This window comes from Nelumbo nucifera, chromosome 4 (genome assembly GCF_055504915.1).
Source record: "Nelumbo nucifera cultivar China Antique chromosome 4, China Antique-T2T, whole genome shotgun sequence".
In the NCBI taxonomy this organism is placed as follows: Eukaryota; Viridiplantae; Streptophyta; class Magnoliopsida; order Proteales; family Nelumbonaceae; genus Nelumbo; species Nelumbo nucifera.
The window spans coordinates 17,531,144-17,551,032 of record NC_142652.1 but is presented as its reverse complement, the minus strand read 5'-3'; the positions used below and the strand labels follow the sequence as shown (position 1 = coordinate 17,551,032).

The window sequence follows — 19,889 nt, the reverse complement described above, 5'->3', positions numbered from 1 at the left end:
ACTTGGGGAAGGAGTACAAATACAAATAGATTTTGATATTTTGTTTTATTTTGTACATTTATACTCCTTTCAAATTGAGCCTAAGGCTCCGTTTGGTTGGAGTACGAATGCAAATTTGTAGAGTGCAAAACAAAAATGTTTGGTTCATGTGAGTGTAAAGTGGTTCAAGATTTACACACCCACTCTGCACTCAGCTCATTTGTTTTGAAAGATGCAAATAAGAATACAATTTTTGTGGATTTTTAGCATTTCCATCAATGCAAATACAACTGTTTCTTGCTACCAAATGGTGTTCCAGCTACTCCCACCATTAAACAAATATAAAAAATAACAAGCTGCCCAAGCATACAATGGGCATACAACGGGCGTCTTGGTAAAAAATAACAACATAAAAACAACCAGCTACTCCCACCATCAATGCAAATACAACGGTATCTTCTACCATGTTGCTCCCATGTTGTGATAATGGCACTCGAGGAAACAATATCTCGTTCAGTCATGGAAGAGAATACTCGAGAAGCATCATAGATATCACTCTTGATTGGACTCATCCCATACATGCTGATTAAAGCACTTCCAACAAAGGAATGCAACTCGAATCCTGCTTTTATGATGTAACCATGGATCTGCTTCCCTTGGTTCAGTGCTGGAAGTCTTGTGTAAGCCTGAAGAACAACTACCAAGGTGAATAGACTTGGTTTTACAGACTTTGAAGAGCAGATCATATCAAGAAATAAGCATAATGCTTCCTCCCACCTCTCTGATTCAGTGTAACTGGATATAATAGTTGTCCAGCGGAACTCATGTGGAACATCCATCTCTTTAAACACCATGATTGCTTCTTCAACAACTCCACATTTAGCATGCAACTCAATAAGAGCATTCCCAGTTCCAAAATTAGAGTCGGAATCAACAAGTGTTTTAACAATATGAGAATGGAGAGCTCTGCCTTCTTCCAACTAATGCAGATTAGCACAGGCTCTGAGAACAAAACTTATTGTGGAATGACCTGGTATCAGTCCTAGCTCCCTCATCTTACAGAACAGTTCTAGAGTTTTTCCATCTTCTGAATCAAAGGTTAGACCTGCAATCATGGCATTGAAGCATATCTCATTCTTATGCCTGACCTCAAGAAAACATTTGTAAGCATGACAAACCATCCCTGTACCAACATACATATTGATGAGAGCATTCCAGATAAAAGAATCCAATGCAAAGCCAAACTTGATAAAATTGCAATGCACTTGCGAACCAACTGCCGTAACCTCTATATTTGAACACAGACTAAATGCATTAGCAAAGATAAAAGGGTCAAACTTATGACCTTCCGACACAAATTGGCGAAACAAATGCAGGCCTTGTTCAGCAACCTCACTCTGATGGAAACCGGCCAGCAAAGAACTCCAGACCACATTGTCCTTCTCTTCTAATTCCTGGAATACTTTATAGGCATCCTCCAGGAGTCCCAACTTGGAATAGGTGTCGACAAGGGCTCCACCAACAAAATTATGGTTATCCAAGCCTACCTTAATAGTACGGCCATGAAAAGACTTAACCAGGTGGAAATTCCACAAGTCTGTGCATGATTTAATAAGAATAGCATAAGTAAAACATGTGGGTGATACATTAGAATGCATCATCTGATGAAAAAATGGCTTCCTTAGCCTCTGATACCTGAACACAACTATCAAGCAATGTATTCCACAAGGCCTCGGATCTTTCACTCAGGGAGATTCCATTGAAGAGCTTACGAGCATCATCCATTTCCCAAGATTTCAGTGTTTGACCATGAAGAACTTTTCCCATTAGCAAATTGCCTGTAACTCCACATGCCTTGAGTGCCACTGAGAACCCAAACTCGTTGGGCCACAACCCTGAACGACACATAAGAGAAAACAACTGCAGACCAAGGTTGTTGTAACCGTATTGTACATAGGCTGAGATCATGCTTGTCCAAGAAATCAAATTTGGTTCTGGCATCTCGTCAAACAGTAGACGAGCATTCATCAGCTCCTCACAAGCAGCATACAAACGGAGAATGTTGTTCTGTACAAAGGCATCTCGATGTAGACCGCTTTTGATGAGGGCTGAATGAATTGAAGTGACTTTCCATTGTTAACATCTCTCAGATCACTGAAACGCTACAAAAGTGAAGCACTCTCTTGTAAGGAAAACTGAGGTCTATGGTTCTCAATGTCGGAGAAGCTATTGATGGCGCGAACCGTTCTCTGAATCCCAGAAATGCATTTGTTAAAATGAATGAAAAGATTTGTACAATTCAGTTTTGCAGAGAGGATTTCTCTCTGAAATGGGAAGGAAAGCCAGAAACGATTCACAAAGATCATGTTCGAAAAGGTTCATCAGTAGGTTCCTGAGTAACACTTCCTGGTCCAGTTTCTAGTATTCGATAAAAAACTGGTATTTGAATTTTCAGGGAAATAAACGAAGTAGGGGGTGCAACTTCTGAGAAATCGTCCATGCCGTATACGGATCAAACGGTGCACAATCAATTGTGAGAAGGTTTCCAATCCCCTACTGAAACCGCATTTGTCCAGTTCAGCAGAGAATCGCTTCTACCGGAGAAGACGACCTGAGAACGTGTTAATATGCCCTAGATGGACTCACCCGCGTCGCAAATGTTTGGTTGATACGAATCAATCCCATTTTTCTTCAGCAAATGGTTCAAGCCTGTGAAGAAGAAGAAGGAAGAAGAGATTCGCGAAGCTTTAGAGTCGCTCGCCTCTCCTCTATCTCTCTTTTTTTTCGAGAGTTTTGGAAAAACTCAAAACCTATTTACTTCGACCGATCATAGGAGCAAATTTTTCTTTCCTTTTTAAAAAGTAATAAAGTATACAGATTTGCATCGAAAATCGATGCAATTTTGAAACCTAATCAAATGAATGCAAATCTAAACCGGAGTACAAATTTGCAACGGTTCAGATTTATACTCCAACCAAACGCAGCCTAAGCTGAAACAAAAATCAGCACATACCATTACGACGGGTTGGTCATTGGTGAATGACGATGAGATTCGGCCGATTCAGCAACGCGTTTCACGTACAGCGCACGCAAACCTTACGACTAACACAGTATGGGGGAATGAATAAACAAACAACGTAGAACTTAATTTGATTAATTAGCGTCATGGCTTAAATCGAGGTAGCAATATTTCAAGTAAAATTAGATGGAAGTTTTGCTGATTGTTTTTTACAAAAAGAATATATTCAATAGAAGCTGTTCTCCATGAATTTAAAAAATTCACTGAAATCTATCCGCCCATCTCCGTTCACATCAAAGGGTTCAATCATCCTTTGGCATTGTTCCACCTCTGAGCCTTCCCTGAAACCCAATCTACAGAGAACCCTCTGCAATTCCCTCGCATCTATGAATCCATCTTTGTCATCGTCAAACACATCAAAAGCATCCTTGACTTCATCCAAGCTTGGATCTTTATCCTCGAACAATTTTGTAATCTCGTTCAAACCTAATTTCTCCTGAAACATATCGCCGTGCGGGTCGAAAAACAGCTCCAGCTTCTCCATAACCACCTCAATATCTCCTTTGCATAGTCTCCCATCATCAAGATCTACTTTATCATGAAACTGCTGGCTTGATGATTCATGGGTCTGACAGTTCATCTCAGATGAGCAATCCTTTGATTTACCGGAGTTAAGGTCGAAGAGAAGTACTGATTGGAGGAAGGAGAGAAAACTTGAATGGAATAATTCTGGAATTCTGAAGACCCTGCAGTTCATAATTCTGTGAAACAAGATGTATTCACCACCGACAACTAGTAAGTATCGCAATAGAGTGCTGATGGGGGATGTATTCTCCATGTTAAGATAGTATGAATTGGCCTGGTGATGAGAGGAATGGAGGATGAAGAAGAGAAAAGGACCATTGAAGTTAAGAACTGTCTGTCTAAATGGTGATTTAGGTAATACAATGCATGTTGTGTACTTTTGGGGAAGATAGAATTTTGATTTGGAAGAGGAAGGTGCCTGGTGAGATTCGCCAAGTCTTCGTGGGAAAGTAGTAAGATAAACACACAGAAAGTGATGAGAAAGGAGAAAAAACAAAAAGAAGGACATTATTAGATTTGGTCCTCGGCGCAACAGAAGAAATTTCTGGTTGGAGGCTTGGAGGAAGGAATGTAATTTCGTAGGTAGGAAAAGTGATTAGGACATGTCGTTTGATCTTTTTCTTCCATTATGTTATTTTAAAGGCTGTGTTGTTTTTTTAGAGTAAATTCCATAAAATTCTTTAGGCTTAGTTTTGGAGGAAGTTAAATATTATTAAATATGTAAAATGCAAAATCTTATATTTTATTTTATTTTGTATATATTTACGCTGTACATATTTCCCTCTTACCGAAATTTCATAGATTTTTTTTCTTACTTTCCGTGTCAAACCAAACGTTAGTCTAAAGGTCTTTTTATTCATTTATATTTGGCTAAGGCCTAGATAAGGGTTATCCATGAAGAGGTAGGTCATTAGGGGTTCGTTAATTACTTTAATTAGTAGGAGGAATGTGGCGAATGCCACTTTTTAGGTTTTACTATTAGTAGGTGGTATCTTTTTCTTCCCCGATCCTGGTGTCCGGAGTCCAGTCGTGGTAAGGAATTGAAAAACTACGTTGTAGTTTCTTCGGTGGAAAGTGGAAATTGCTGAATTCTTGCAGTTGCGTGGGGTTTGCTGCTAAGTCGTGTAGCACAAGGGAAGAGGTGGGCGGCCCATACCCCAGAGATCCTTCGACTGTCCTCTGGACCTCTGTCCCGTCCCGTGAAAGCAATTATTATGTTATGGACGAACTCGGTTTCAGTGGGTGCAAGACTCGTTCGAACATATTTTATAGTTTTGCATTGGGAATATCTCGTTATGAATTTGTGATTTTGCACCACATCAAATCAACTCCTTCTCCACGTGCCAAGTCACTTGGAAGAAAGGCCCGTCCAGGGAAAGAGTTTCCAATTACAACATTGAAGAATCAGGACTTTATATTATTATTCCTTCAACGTTTGGTCTTCTTTTAATTTCTGTATGCAGTGGTTATGGTTAGTGAAGTGGAATGGGATAAATCATGGAGCTGGCATTCAACCAACTCGTGATTTGAATATAATTGAATATGAATGGTTGCACTTGGCAAAGCATATACGTGTAACGGTGTAAGCGTAACTCATTTCTTTACCATTAGTTGAAAAAGTGACAAATTTATAAGTGGCATGAAAGATAAAAAAGGGACGCGTTTTCGAGCTCGCATCGTCTGTCCCCTCCAATAGAAAATCGCCACGCCACCTTTTGTATCTAAAACTTAAATTTAAACGGAGTTTCAGATTTAACGACCGTCTGGACTCCAAAACTCATTTTAATTTTATTAACCCGCCCAACTCCCCTCTCTCTTACCCACTTGCTTCTTTCTCCTCCTCCCCTCTCTCCCTTTTTCTCTCTCCCAGTCTGCCATCTTATCCTCACCCACTTCTCTACAGGTGAACCCGCAGATCTCCCAGTCCGTCATTTGCTCCATCGACGATCGTTCTCACCATCTGAGAGCTAAGAGCATAGGTCTTCCATCCTCTCTGTATCGCTTCGAGAAGCAATCTTCCCTACACCGAGTGCTAGAGCTGATAGCGTTCCAAACGTTGCTATCAACAACAATCCTCCCTGAACCACAGCCACCCATCTTCCAAAATGAATTAGCAGCTGACAAACCCTAGAAGCTGCTGCTGCCTTCACTGAAGTTTGATCTCCTCATCTTTGAAAAGTTGATCTCCTTGTCCGACTTTCTCTCCGTCTTACCCTTGGAAACCATTAGCTTGGCAATGCTGTTGCGGCAAAATGGGCAGATTGGGGCAGGCAAGCATGCAATGTGAATCATGCAATGCGCTCAAATCTGGTGGCCACAGTCTCTGACCTCAATTGTACAGACTTTGTCAAAGCAGATACAAAACTATTCGGTGTCGCTGGCCTGCATGAGATGATTTTTTTTCCTGAGTAAATTAGATTGCAATTTGCAAGGGCATTGGTTACTTGGGTTTCTCTTTTGACGTCCTTGAAATTAAATTTCACAGAAAGGCAAGAGTCAAGGGTTTATCTTACCAAACTTTTATCCTATTTAGTATTTAGCAGAGACCCAACACACAGTTGCTCTGCTCCATGAATCTCCAACTGAACAATTCTCTTATGGATTTGCTAATTCCTGCCAAATATTCAGGCGAGGAAGAGTGTGAATCATGCATGACCATATATATAGGCAAGTGATCTATCAACATAGGCTCTTATTATGAGAGGAAGGGAGCTTCCAAATAGCTGCGTGACTATAGTGTGTGAGTTCATCGATATTATAAACAAATCCTGAAATCCAAATTGAATATATGATCAAATCAGCGATAGATTTGGTTAAGTTGAAGAGTTTCATTCGAAGAACAGCTATCTCTGTCTTCCATTAACACACTTTGTCAGTGTTTGATAACTTTGAACAGTTTCAAGGACATTTCCCCCCTCCTGTCAGAGAGAATGTGGAGAGAGCTGTGGTTTCAGTGGCGATGATTGTAGGGCGGTTTGGTGCTGTGCAGGGACGGTGGGGAGGGAGGAGAATGAGAAGAGAAGAGAGAAGGAATAAAAAGAGAGAAAGCAGCTGGAGCGTTAATTAGATTTCATAAAACTGTGGAGTCCAGACTGTCGTTAGTCTGAATTCCGTCAGTTTGAAAGGTAAGAGGGAGAGGGTGGAGTGTTCCATTTTAGTTGGATGACACAGAAATTTCTGTCTCCTGGGGACAGACGATGCGAGCTCCGCGTTTTCCATGTTTGTCTGTTGCTTGTTATAGGATACTTTTTGTTACTTGTATGACAAGCAACAAACCGCTCATACTCATTCCCGGAAGTGGCTAAGAGGCGGTTTGTTAATGCTCTTTTGGAAGACCAAAAAACAGCAACTTTTAGGTTTCCAAAGTGGGCCCCAAAATGTTTGAATGGCTGTAAGTTAACCAGTCATTTGAATGCTACTGGCTACTGGTCCGCGTTTGGCATGTCTTTTCATACGAGATGTCAGTTGTTTATAAGTCTGGTTTCGTTTGGTTCGGAAAGGTCTAGGTCAAACGATTTCATTTTAAAATGACACAAGAAATATGATTCGACCTGATTTTAAGACGTTAGAAATGAAGATTTTGGCCTTTTTTATCGTCTTGTTTTCATGTGGAAAGGTATGCCTCTAATCAAATGGTTTGTGGGATATCAAGATCTTCATGTAAAAATTCATTATGTCTTTTAGTTGTCAAATTTTCTAAAAAATCTTTCAAAAAAGATTTATCAAATGACACCTTAACCTTTTTGAATAGGTGCCTATCAGATTATTTAAAATAAAATAAAAATTCATGTATATATCAAAGCATGGCATCCAACTATGCATGGAGATATATCCCATGAATTTAATATATAAGTATAGAAGATATTTCCAATATGCAATTGAATGTCATGTTTTAAGGGCATAATTGATTTGGGCTCTTTGGAGTTTTTTCATCAAAAGCTGTCTATGTAAAACCCACCTTGGAAAGCTAGAAGCCATTGCACTGTAACCCTCCTAAATGAGCTCTAATTTGTAAGCGGTTAAAACCAGTTGAATTTAGCTCAAATTTCACCATGATCCTCACAAATGACTTTTATGAATAAATAATTTAAATGATAAAATATTCAAGTAGGAGTTAGGAGCACGCTATGACGGTCATGTCAATACACACCCGTTTTAAATTGAGTTTAAACCCTGAAGAAAATGAAAGTCAACAAAATAATTAAAATTAACAAATAAGAGAGGCTGGTGAATGGGACATCTGTTTTGTTATGTATGTCATTCATTTTATAACATTACCCCAAGCATCAAATTATATTAAAAAGATAAATCAGATGCAATCAGCTCACCCAGGAATAGTGGTTCAAAATACTACATACATTGGTGAGAAATAGGGATATTCATCGGTCAATTTGATTTGGTTTCAGGCTTATTTGGCCAATCCAATCAATTTGGACAGATTAGGGAGTTAGTTACTTAAAATTGACTGACCAATGGTGAAAATCAGTCAACTCAAATTGTATTAGTTTGGGTCAGTTTTGGATTTAGCCAATTGGTTTAAAAAATATCCCACCTTTCATATTAAAAAATATAAAATTAAAATGTAAAATATTAATATGTATCTATGATCGGGTTAGGTTGGTTTAAAAATGGCCAAATGGAAATCAATCCGACCTCTCGGATGCACATAAAAGTAGAACAGAAACCAGTTGAAATAATTAGAAAAACGACCAACTCAGATCGAATTGGATCAGGTTAATCGATCTCATCAATTTGATGAACAACCCTAGTGAGAATTCCGTTTCATTTATAGATAACTAGAGTAAGGACAGTTATAAGGAAGGATGTTAATTTATACTAAATTAAGGATGGTCAAGAGAACTGTTTATACTGATTTACCATTTTTTTTTAAGTTGTGCTAAGTTCTAAATCTAGTACAACCCAATTTTATGTTACTCCAATGTTCTCTCACTACCAATTGATGGATGGCTCAGTTGGCACGTGAGTTGGTTTATTCCAATATAGACATGGACTTGATTCCCGCTACGACCTTCTTTGGAGAGAAGAGGTTATTAGTGTAGTGCTGCACTACTCAATGGCCCTTATGGGGGATTCAGATTTCAGACATAACACCAAATACCAAAAAAAAAATAAATAGGAAATTTTATTTATGAAAACTGGGAGGGGGATATGACCTGGCACTATAGAAAACAGGGTCTACCAATCAATAATAAAAACAATACAAATTAATAATATCCCTTAATATTTTTTCCTTGTCATTGTAAGTAAAATCTGATTTATTTGTGTTATGTGGGACCATCTTATCTGACTTATAGTTTCTTAAACATAAGTAATTATCCATTTTATCTTTTTCCTTTCCCATTACATACACCCACAACATTAGATAGCTTGAGACCTTTTTTGTCTATGTCTATGTTTTATTTATTTGTTTTAGTGAATGGGGAATGGAGAATGGGGGTTGGGGTGGGGGCAGGGATGTCAGTCATTGAGATAGTTTAGCATCATGAACAAATTCCGTTGTTATGTACTTATGTTCATATGATGCAATTTGGTGGTCACAGGGGTTGGGCAATGCAATGGAATTCTATGTAAAAATGTTGCCGACAATCATATATATGGTTAGGTTTGGGTTAACTTGGACACAGTTTGGGTCCGTATTTATTAGAGAGAATGACAGTTCAGCCTAGGGTCAAAATTTGTAGGCTTAAAACACTGTTGGGGTAGGTGTCAGCTCGGAATTGATGACAATTTACGAGCGGGTGTTGGTGCATAGAGTGGGTTGTTGACATTTTGAATGTTTATAGCTCTGTAGTGGAAATCAGACATCTGCATTGGGCTTGTCCGTATTTCTCCATATTTATTATTTGTTTTGATTTGGCTCTTAAATTAATCCAATCCATCTACTTTATTAGAAAGAGCCAAGAGGAGTAAAGGGGTTTAAGGGGAAATGATGAATTAGTAGGCTAGGGGAGAAGTTACAAATATTGACAATTAGAGAGAGAGAGTAGAGAGTAAGTAATGGATCTTATTAGAGAAAATTAAGATTTAAGACCTAAGATTGTTTTATTGTGACTTGTTATATTTTAATAATTAAATTAAAAAAAATAATGACATGTTAGAAATAAGAGGAGATTAAAGATAGGGGTGCAATTTGGATTGGCCAGAGTTAGCATTTTACACTACTCAAGCTCAAGCTCTATGTCAAACCCATTGAAAATTTGACAAAACCCCAACACAAGCCGGCCCAAGTTGCACCCTTAATTACATAAGAAAGAGGGAGGCCAAGAATTCTCACATCGATGCTCACATAAACCTCCTCTCATATCTCTTTCTCTCTCTCTCTCTCTCTCTCTCTCCTTTCTCTCTCTCCATGATCAATGTTTATAACTTTTCCCCTTTCCCATTAAATCTAGGGATGGGATCTGATCCGATCCAAAATCTGGTCTTACTTTGTCAATTTTGGATATCCCTCTTATTGGATTTTGGATCAGATATATATGTGGGTGTGTGTTATTTATTTGTTTATTTATAAATATGTTTATATTACATTTTTTTGTAAATTTATTATATTATTTAATTTTTATAAAAAACATGTTTATATATATTGGAAATAGTTGAAAAAATACCTGTATTTTTTGTTTTTCTTTATATGAATTGTTACATATTTTCCTTTCAATAATTTATTAAAATTTTCAGAAATTAAATTGCACTAGATCAGAATCAAATATCTGACACCCTAGATTTGGATTCGAAGCAATGTTTATATGACCTGATTGGATCAGATTAGAATTTGTACTATTGGATCGAAGTTGGATATACTCTATTTTGAATCCAGATCTGGTTTGCATCCCTTCAAATATCTCATCTTAACCCATTTCTTCTCTCCCTATAATTCAAAGGGGTATAAATTAGGGAAAATTTCAAATTAGTACCCTGTACTTTAGGGGTAGTGTCAAGTTAGTACTTGAACATTAAATCGTGTCACTCCAATGCCTAAACTTTCAAAAACTGTCAAATTGGTCCAAAATCATCAACAGGTGTTAAGTATCATATAAAAAGACAAAAATGACCTTCATTTACCATCTAATTTTCTTTATCTACCACACTCACATAAAATGTTTTATCAACACCTTGACCATCGCAGGGTTCAATCTTAAAAATGACTTCCACTGATTTGAGCTCCTCTATGTGGAGTTCGACTAGAATTCAATCTTCGAAATAACGGAAAACCCCTCGGAGTTAGGCTCCCTGGCGATATGGATTTGAGCTCTCACTTGACCGTAAAGACGAGTGCCTAAACACATTTTCTTGTCCTATATAAACTCACAAATTGCAGTACCGCATAAGAATTTCGTTTACTGTTTCATTTAGAGCTTCTTCAGTGTCAAACCTACATGAAACAAGAAGTCATTACTTTATTTAGCACAAAAACAAAAAGCAACGCTCTAATAAACGCTAAATTCACCAAGGAATTTAGGCCCCGTTTGGCATCAATTTTAAGGATTTTCATTCTCAAAATCCTTTTATAAAGAATGGATTTTGAGAATTTTCATAATGAGAATCACCGGTCTTATTAGGCACAGTCATTTGATTCCTATTTCTCAAAAATAGAATTACGTTTGGCAGCAGCCAATTTCTTAGAATCAATTCTCTGACCTATTGATAGATAAAACCATTTCTATTCTAATAAATATAAGTTCAAATAAAATTACATTGCACTCTAATTCGTTTTAAACATTATCAAATACATATAAAAGAAAAGATATCAGTTCCTGTGTCCACACATGTTTATTTTAAAATTAAAATAATACATATAATAAATAAAAAAATGTCCAACAAGCTGTGATCATACAAACTCGCATGCAGTGATTGCAAAAATCCAATCCCTCCTTGGAAATTGGTTTTATTGCACTTCATCATGTACGATGATTTCTTGTTTGGGCATATATTGATCAACCCAGATGAAATCATTTTTATATGCCTACATGTGAATTATGGTATAATCAATGCGTATCTTACTAATGACTATCATTGATTGAGCTTATGTTGGTTGCAAATATTCAAAGTGGTTGCAAATATTCAAAATATGTTGGTTACTTGCTTTTCTTAATATTTAAAGTATATTAGTTTGTAGTTTTGGTTGGATTACAAGTTTTCACCGTAGATGGGGTAGCTGGAGTGATTGGCCATCGAAGGAGGAACATACAATCTGAAAAAGCCCAGGTAAAGAATCCAAACTTGGTCGGGAAAAAAAAGATTTGGAATAGCAAGAACCAAACACGGAAAAGTTGAGTGCTAACACTTAGTTCTTTATTTCTTTCGATAAACACTTAACATGTTTCCTCACTTTTCTGAGAATTGCTATGACCTTCCGTATGTTGACCTAATCCCAAAACCTCCCTTGTGAGACGAATTGCATTTGTTTTAATAGAATATATCCAAATGTCTGAAAAGTTATTGTGAATAACAGGTGAATGACCTTCTTTCTTCAACTCTGGATCAGATAAAATAGTCACTGCAACTGTTTGTCAAAACCCTCCCTATGAATTTAATTGGGAAATTCTAGCACCCATGGTAAGGTTTGCCCATTATTTGTGATAAAATACAACTTTGTTTTAGGGTTATTTTAGTTTTTTCCCTTCTTTAAATCAGTGTTTTTTTCTCTATTCTCAAGCATTTTTATACAGGGTAATAATGTAATTTTACCTTTTATTATGAATTAAACATTTTGGGCGGCAGTTCTCTTCTTCGACAGAAACTGTATAGCCCTATTCTGTACCTTTCTTCTTCTTCTTCTTTGTCTCTTCTCCTTCTAGGCTCATACCAGGAGGCAGGAGCCTTCTTTTTATTTATTTAATTAAATACAGGCTTGATAACATGGTATCAGAGCCTAGTTGATCGAGTTTCCTGACTGCATCAGTGAAGGATGCCTGCAACTGGTTCGGTTGAGCTTTTATACCAATATGAGAAGAAAGGAAGGAGAAGAACCTAAAAGGACTGATCACCCAGAAGGTTTAGAGGCTTCTATGCCTCAACCTGCACCATTGGTCGACTGTTTGATGGTGGTTTAGACTCCCTCTATTCGATAGTTCGAAGAGGGACTGTGAATTATCTTCTAGGAATCGGGAGGTTGGTTGACTTGTAGAAGAAATTTTTATGCTGATGTTCCAGGTTTAGGGGTTGCGGCTATGCTGTTGAAGTTTCAAAAACAATAGTCAAGTCGGTTGAATGCTGTTGTTGAGTCAGGAAGGTGCTCATCTAGGGAGAGTATTGCATAAATAACTAATGGCTACCTCCAGCAGTGAATACAAAACTAGTGTGATGGTACAACCTGATTTCAAGGTTGTACAAATGACGTCAGTTAAACTTAATGGTACTAACTACGTACCATGGGCAAAATCGGTGGAGGTAAATTTGACAGTGAGAGGAAAGTTAAAATATATTAAAGAAAACAAACCAAACCCAGGAGTTGCAGGGTATGATGATTGGATCCAAGAAAATGCATTGATTATGACATGTCTTTGGAACAGTATGGAACCTCATATCAGTGTGAACTTGATGTTCTTTGACACTGTGAAAGAAATTAGGGAACATGCTAAGCAGTTGTATTCTGGACAAAACAATGTGACTAGAATCTATCAATTATATCAAGAGTATTTTCAATTACAACAAGGTGATAGGAGTGTGGAAGAATGCTATGCTTGTTTGAAGAGTTTACGGAATGAATTGGATTCGTATTAGCCTCTTTCAATTGATCTCAAAGTGCAAAAATAATAGAGAGATCAATTGGATGTGGTACGCTTTTTTTCCGGATTGAGGTCTAAATTTGAACCAGTGCGTGCCCAGATTTTAGGTAGTAGTGACATACCTATACTATCAGAAGTCTTCTCCAGAGTAAAAAGGGTTATGAGTCCACATACAGATAGCTCTCCATTATTAGAGAAGTCGGCCCTAGCCACAACCAAAGGTGGTAGTGGTGGCTCACGTGGTAGAAGTAGCTATCCCAGAGGTGGTAAAGGGTTGTTGTATAAGAAAGAGGGAGAACTTTCCTTGGAAGGATACACAGATGCTGATTGGGTAGGGTCGGTTATTGACAGGAAATCAACAATTTGTTACTACACCTTTTTGGTAGGGAATTTGATTACTTGGAAAAGCAAGAAGCAGAATATGGTGGCTAGGAGTAGTGCTGAGGCCGAGTACAAAGCCATGGCCCACACTACATGTGCGTTGGTGTGGTTGAAACAATTGTTACAAGAGATGGGAATGTCAGTCACAACCCCCATGAAGCTATTTTGTGACAATCAGGCTACCATTCATATCTCTTCCAATCCAGTGTATCATGAGAGGACCAAACACATAGAGGTGGATTGCCACTTTGTTAGAGAAAAGGTGGTCAATGGGGAAATCATTACCCCATACGTGAAGTTTGAATACCAACTAGCTAATTTGTTTACCAAAGGCTTGAGTGGTGCTCGGATGAAATACATTTGTAACAAGTTGGAGTTGTGTGATATATATGCTCCAACTTGAGGGGAGTGTTAAAATACAGCTTTTTTTAGGGTTATTTTAATCTTTTCCCTTCTTTAAATCAGTGTTTTTTTTGTCTCATATTCTCAAGCATTTGTATACAGGGGTAATAGTGTAATTTTATCTTTTATTATGAATTAAACATTCTGGGGGGCAGTTCTCTTCTTCGACGGAAACTGTATAACCCTATTCTGTTCGACCTTTCTTCTCCTCTTCTTCTTCTTCGTCTCTTCTCCTTCTAGGCTCATACCAGGAGCCTTCTTTTTATTTATTTAATTAAATACAAGCCTGATAACAATTTGGATACAGCATTAAGGTGGTGGTGGACAAGATTGTTGTGCCAAAGATACCCTTGTCTTATATAATCTAAAATTATATGGACACGGTTAAAAATAGGGGTGCCAATGGACCGGTTTTGGGTTGGACTCTGTCCAAATCAAAATCCATTTGGATGGATTGGACGGACCAATATGACATATTAGATTGGACCTGGTCCGTCCATAATAAATTTATATTGGATTGAGCCAATATCTGGTCCACTGATAGAAGATAAAAACATAGGTGTCAATGGACAAGATTTGAGTTGAAACCAATCTAAATTAGCAAGAATTTGAATAGATTGGATAGTCTGTTGACCGGTCCAAAATATTCATTGGACTAGATTGGACCAGGTCCATTTGTAATAGACTCACATTGGACTGGACCGGATTGGACCAAATCCAGTCCAATTGACACCCCTAGTTAAGAACATGGTGAGTGGAAAACTTGGCATAGCCTATGAAAGCATATGGACAACTTGTACAAAATATACAAAAGCGAATGCCAACTTAGTTGGGTTGACAATAGGGTGGCATATCTCACTAGATTTATTTCCCAATACATTTTGTTGGATTTTTTTTCGTTGATTTTTGAAAGCTATTGTTCTCGGAGAAGAACGAATCTGTCATGAGTGTTTTGGGTGTTTTTTTGCTTTTGAGGTTTTGTATTTGGAAGTTATTCTCGATTTTGAGTATGTATTATTTGAAGGTCTTTGATATCGTTGCAGATGAATTAATTGAAAACTCTATCAAGTTTATCTTTTTCTACCCTAAAACATGCATGCCAGAAAATTTGAAACAGGGATTGGTTGTTGGGCGTCATTCTAGAGGATTTGGTATCATGGTTCTGATGATGATTCTAAGGTCTCTTCATGAGCAACAGTCAATTTATTGGGATCAAAAGTTTCATAGGAGTAGAGCGAAACAGAGAGAAAAATGACATCTGTAACAGCCCATGCACCTTAAACTTGCAACAATAAAATTTATTGTGATCAAGAGTTTCATACCTATGGATTAGGAGAGTGACGATGGTGCTGGAGAGGACTGGTGGAGAAAGAACGATTGAATTGAAACGATTCTCAGACTAAAAAGCAAAGAAAAAAATGACTGAAACTTAGGTTTTAAATGTGGAGAAAACAAACCTAGTTTGAAATATTTACCTAAGATTATGAGGAAGATGGATGTTAACGACACTAGAGAAGAATGGTAGAGAGCCTCTGCAACTTGCAAGAAGATACAAGACAAAATGGGAACGAGAATGAGGGTTTAGGTCAAGATGCTTGTAATTACCGTAGTACCCTTACTTTCACGTGTGACTCTTATCACGTGTTCATTTTTTAAACAATGATGATGCGAGAATGACTTTGACCGAGAATTCTTATTTTCTGAATCCGGGTTTTTTCACTACAATGAATTGGGTTGACGGAGGGGTTTTTGCAGTTTCGAATGAGAAATGGGGGTCGGGCAAAACCAAACACGATTGTCATTCTCAGAATCACGAAAATTGCCAGAAACGATTCTCTGGGAGTGATGCCAGGGCCTTAGTTTCTTGATCTTCAAGAAACTAAACAGTGTTTTACATTATTGACCTAAAAACAGTTTAAGATAAAGATCATACACAGGAATTATGAATTTTCTTAATTGTATTGATCCAAGGAGATATTCACATTTCCAATTATTGGAGCTTAAATATACTTCGGAGAGTTAAAAAGGCTAAGAAAGGAATCTGATGTTCAAAGTTGAATATGAAAAGAGGTACTTCAATCTCTAACAAAATTGAGATTTAAAAGCTGAATCCGAAAAGAACTTAAAAACAGTTTAACTTGCATCACTAGCTAGGTTGAAAGAGCTCCAAGGCCATGTTTGAGAGTGTTTAAGTTAAAAATAAGTGCTTATTCAAATAAATACTTATTTGTATTTGGCACCCAACTTTTTCAAGTGCTTATTTTTTAAAATAAGCATTTATTTTATATTGGGCTTTTGATAGTCCTTTTCTCTAATAAGCACTTAAATAAGCATTTGTGACTATTTTGTCCTTCATTTTCTTTCAATTTTCAAAATATACCCTTTAAAGCACTTTTATTAAATTACTTTTATAAAAACATTTTTATGAAAGTACTTTTATAAAAATATTTTTATGAAAGTACTTTTATGAAAATACTTTTACGAAAACACTTTTATGAAAGCACTTTTACGAAAATACTTTTATAAAAGTACTTTTATGAAAGCACTTTTACAAAAGCACTTTTATAAAAGTATTTTTATAAAATTCAACTAGGGATAACTTTATAAGTAGTATTTTAAAATTCAACTAGGAATAATTTTGGAAAAAAAATTGAATAAGTGCTTATTGGTCTTGAATTGTTTTCTACCACACCCAGATGCATATTATTACTTTTTTGGTATTTCAAACGCCCTTTGGTTGTATTTTTTTTTCTGGTGTTTTAGACACCCTTTGTGAGACATATGATATACTTTTGAAGGTAGACGATTAACGGTGTTTTCTTTTGAAGGATAGTTTTAATATTTTTAAAAATTTTAAATCATACATATATTCCCTATATGGGTTCGACTATGACATGGAAAATATATGATATCTAAAAAACTTCAGACCAATCAACTGGAATCATAAATGTGATAGCCAATCAGGTATTATTTATCAAAATTCATGGGTGGGTTTTGATTGGTCAAAACACTTCCCATATCATATCTTTTCCGCACCATAGATTTTCCCTATATCATTACATTTAGGGATTTAATTGACAATTTTTTGAAAGTTTAGATACAATGGCACGATTTGAAGTTCGGATACTAACTTGACACCACCCCTAAAAGTATCAATAATGATTTAAATATCAATGCGATACATCCGGGGTGTTTCATATCGGTATTGGATTAGGGCGATATAGGATACATTACGTCTTCAATTAAAAATGGAAACATTGCTAATAGCGTGATTTGAACCTGAAAAGAGATGGGATATGCTCCTCACATGGTAGGATGTGCGTGTGAGGCACCAGGTGTGAGGAGCAGATCCGATTTCACCCGAAAAACTGCACGCGTGGTGCTAAAAGCCTTAAACACTCCATCAAACCACTTGGCCATACCATGCATTGTGATATTTAACGAAATAACAATTTTATATTAATGTCTATCCAAATAAATAATCAATATTTATGTTTAACAACCCCAATTAAAATTAAAATAAATAATATTTAAAATTAGTATTTATAAACAAATGGAATAAATAATCAATCAATTCTATATTTACATCAAAAGGAGTACCCAAAAAATATATTTACATCAAAAGATGATTTTAATCTCAATAAATTTATACAAATAAAATATTAATATTAGAATAATTACCTTACTACTTAAAATTTATAAATTTGCACATGATATACTTTACAAATTTTATATATTTTTATAATTATTAATTAATATTTTAATTTACATTAAATGACAGCATATTTATTATTTACAAAAAAAAATAAAAATTTGTTTGCAAAATATCCAAGAATATAATATTAAATTGAATTTATCAAATCCACTAATTTACATTTATATGTGATGAGGGCGGATTTGGCCCTCCAATGATATTGTGACACATGGCACCTCGGAACAACTAGGTGACACCCGGAACCACTTAGGCAACAACTTGCCTTAGCCAAGTTGATGGTGTCCCACCTGGCGGCCTGGCACAGGCGCCGACCTGGCGACCTGCGAGACGTGCTTGCCGACAAATTCAGCATGCATATCCTAACACTCCCACGATCCTTGAAAGTTGGCCCACGTGCCGAACGATCCAGAGGGTGGTCAGCGTGCATGGCGGTTGTCTCAGGGAATCTCGGACCACTTAAACGACTTCTCAGAAATCTCGGTTGCGGTGCGTGAAGCCCATGCCAAACAATGCCTATATAAAGGCCCCAACCCCAATGGCATAAGGGGCAAGTAAGGATGTTCTAGCTCTCATACTTTGTGATTTCTAGCTTGTAGTCTACTATGAGAGTACTGACTTAAGCATCAGAGCGACCTCACTGGGTTAGCTACCCCGAGTCCTCTGACATTGATTCCTTGCAGGTCTCTAAAGAACTACAAAGCTCAACAATCAATTCAGCTCGGCCCTCTGGTCAGCTTGGCAACTAATAGGCAACTCGACACCTAATAGGCAGTTCCACACTCTGGTCAGCTCGTCACCTAACTTGCCTAGCTCGGCCCAGCCAACTTGTCACCTAACCTGCCTAGCTTGGCCCATTCAGTTCGGCACCTAACCTGCCCAGCTCAGCCCGGTTAACTCGGCACCTAATCTGCCCCTAGCTCGACCTGGTTAGCTCGGCATCCAGGTCCTCATCCAACAAAAGTTCACTTCGGCCTTTGAGTCATCGACCACTTGGAAGCAGACCAAATGACGAGGTACTTAGCACAAAAAATTGATTCATCAGTTGGCACCGTCTGTGGGAAACACTACAAAAAGCTAAGTTTTAATCCTCCAAAAGGCTAAGTCCTCTTCTTCTAGAAAGCTAAGTTCTCACCTTTTAGAAACTAAAAGCTCACACTTTCTAGTTTCAATTTTTTATGAACTCAAAGACTATGCAGGAAGTTGATGGCCAACAGACTAAGCAGCTCTACCAACTTTATTTCAACTCAGATAAAGCCTCATCAGTCCTCTTCGCGAGGTACCCTCTACAAAGATGAGTTCTTCGTGGCTTTTGCGGGATTAGGCGGCCAATAGATTGCATGGACGCCCTTGCCGGTCGAGCCTTCCAAGGCTCCCATGCGAGCTGGTGACCTAAAGTCAGTAGTGTTGCCCCCGTAGGTCGAGCTCCTAGTAGCTTCTTGCAGGAGTGGGTAACCGACGTCACTAACGTGGCTGATGCAGCGCAGCTGTAGCTCTAAGGTGCTGAGCTGATAAAAGACGCCGGCACCACATAAGACCCAGTCGCCTCTTCGGCATGGGCAAAATCAAAGATCAAGGAGAGTAAACTACGAGTCGCTCCCAGAGCCTAAGGGCTAAAATGCCAAACTGGCAAAGACTTCGGCACCACATAAGACCCAGTCGCTTCTTCAGCATGGGCAAAATCAAGGGTAAGGAGAGTGGACTGCGAGTCGCTTCCAGAGCCTATGGAATTGAATCGACGCTTACGAGCTCATCAAATTAGTCATTTCAGGCCAAAAGGAGCCATCTACTCCCTTCGCCGAGTTACTTTCAGCTCAGGAGTGGGGGGCAAATGAAAGGGCAGATTTGGCCCTCCAATGATATTGTGACACATGGCACCTCGGAACAACTAGGTGACACCCAGAACCACTTAGGCAACAACTTTCCTTAGCTAAGTTGATGGTGTCCCACCTAGCGGCTTGGCCCAGGCGCCGACCTAGCGGCCTGGCCCAAGCGCCGACTTGGCGACCCGCGAGGCGTGCTCGTCGATAAATTCGACATGCATATCCTAACACTCCCACGATCC

At 37.9% G+C, this 19,889-nt stretch overlaps 2 pseudogenes; both read right to left on the bottom strand.

The window, feature by feature from the left end:
- Positions 1–238: 238 nt before the first annotated feature.
- LOC148792050 (pentatricopeptide repeat-containing protein At4g39530-like) lies at positions 239–5,072 on the bottom strand (annotated as a pseudogene).
- Positions 3,225–5,680, bottom strand: LOC148792049 (putative calcium-binding protein CML46 pseudogene; annotated as a pseudogene).
- Positions 5,681–19,889: the final 14,209 nt, after the last annotated feature.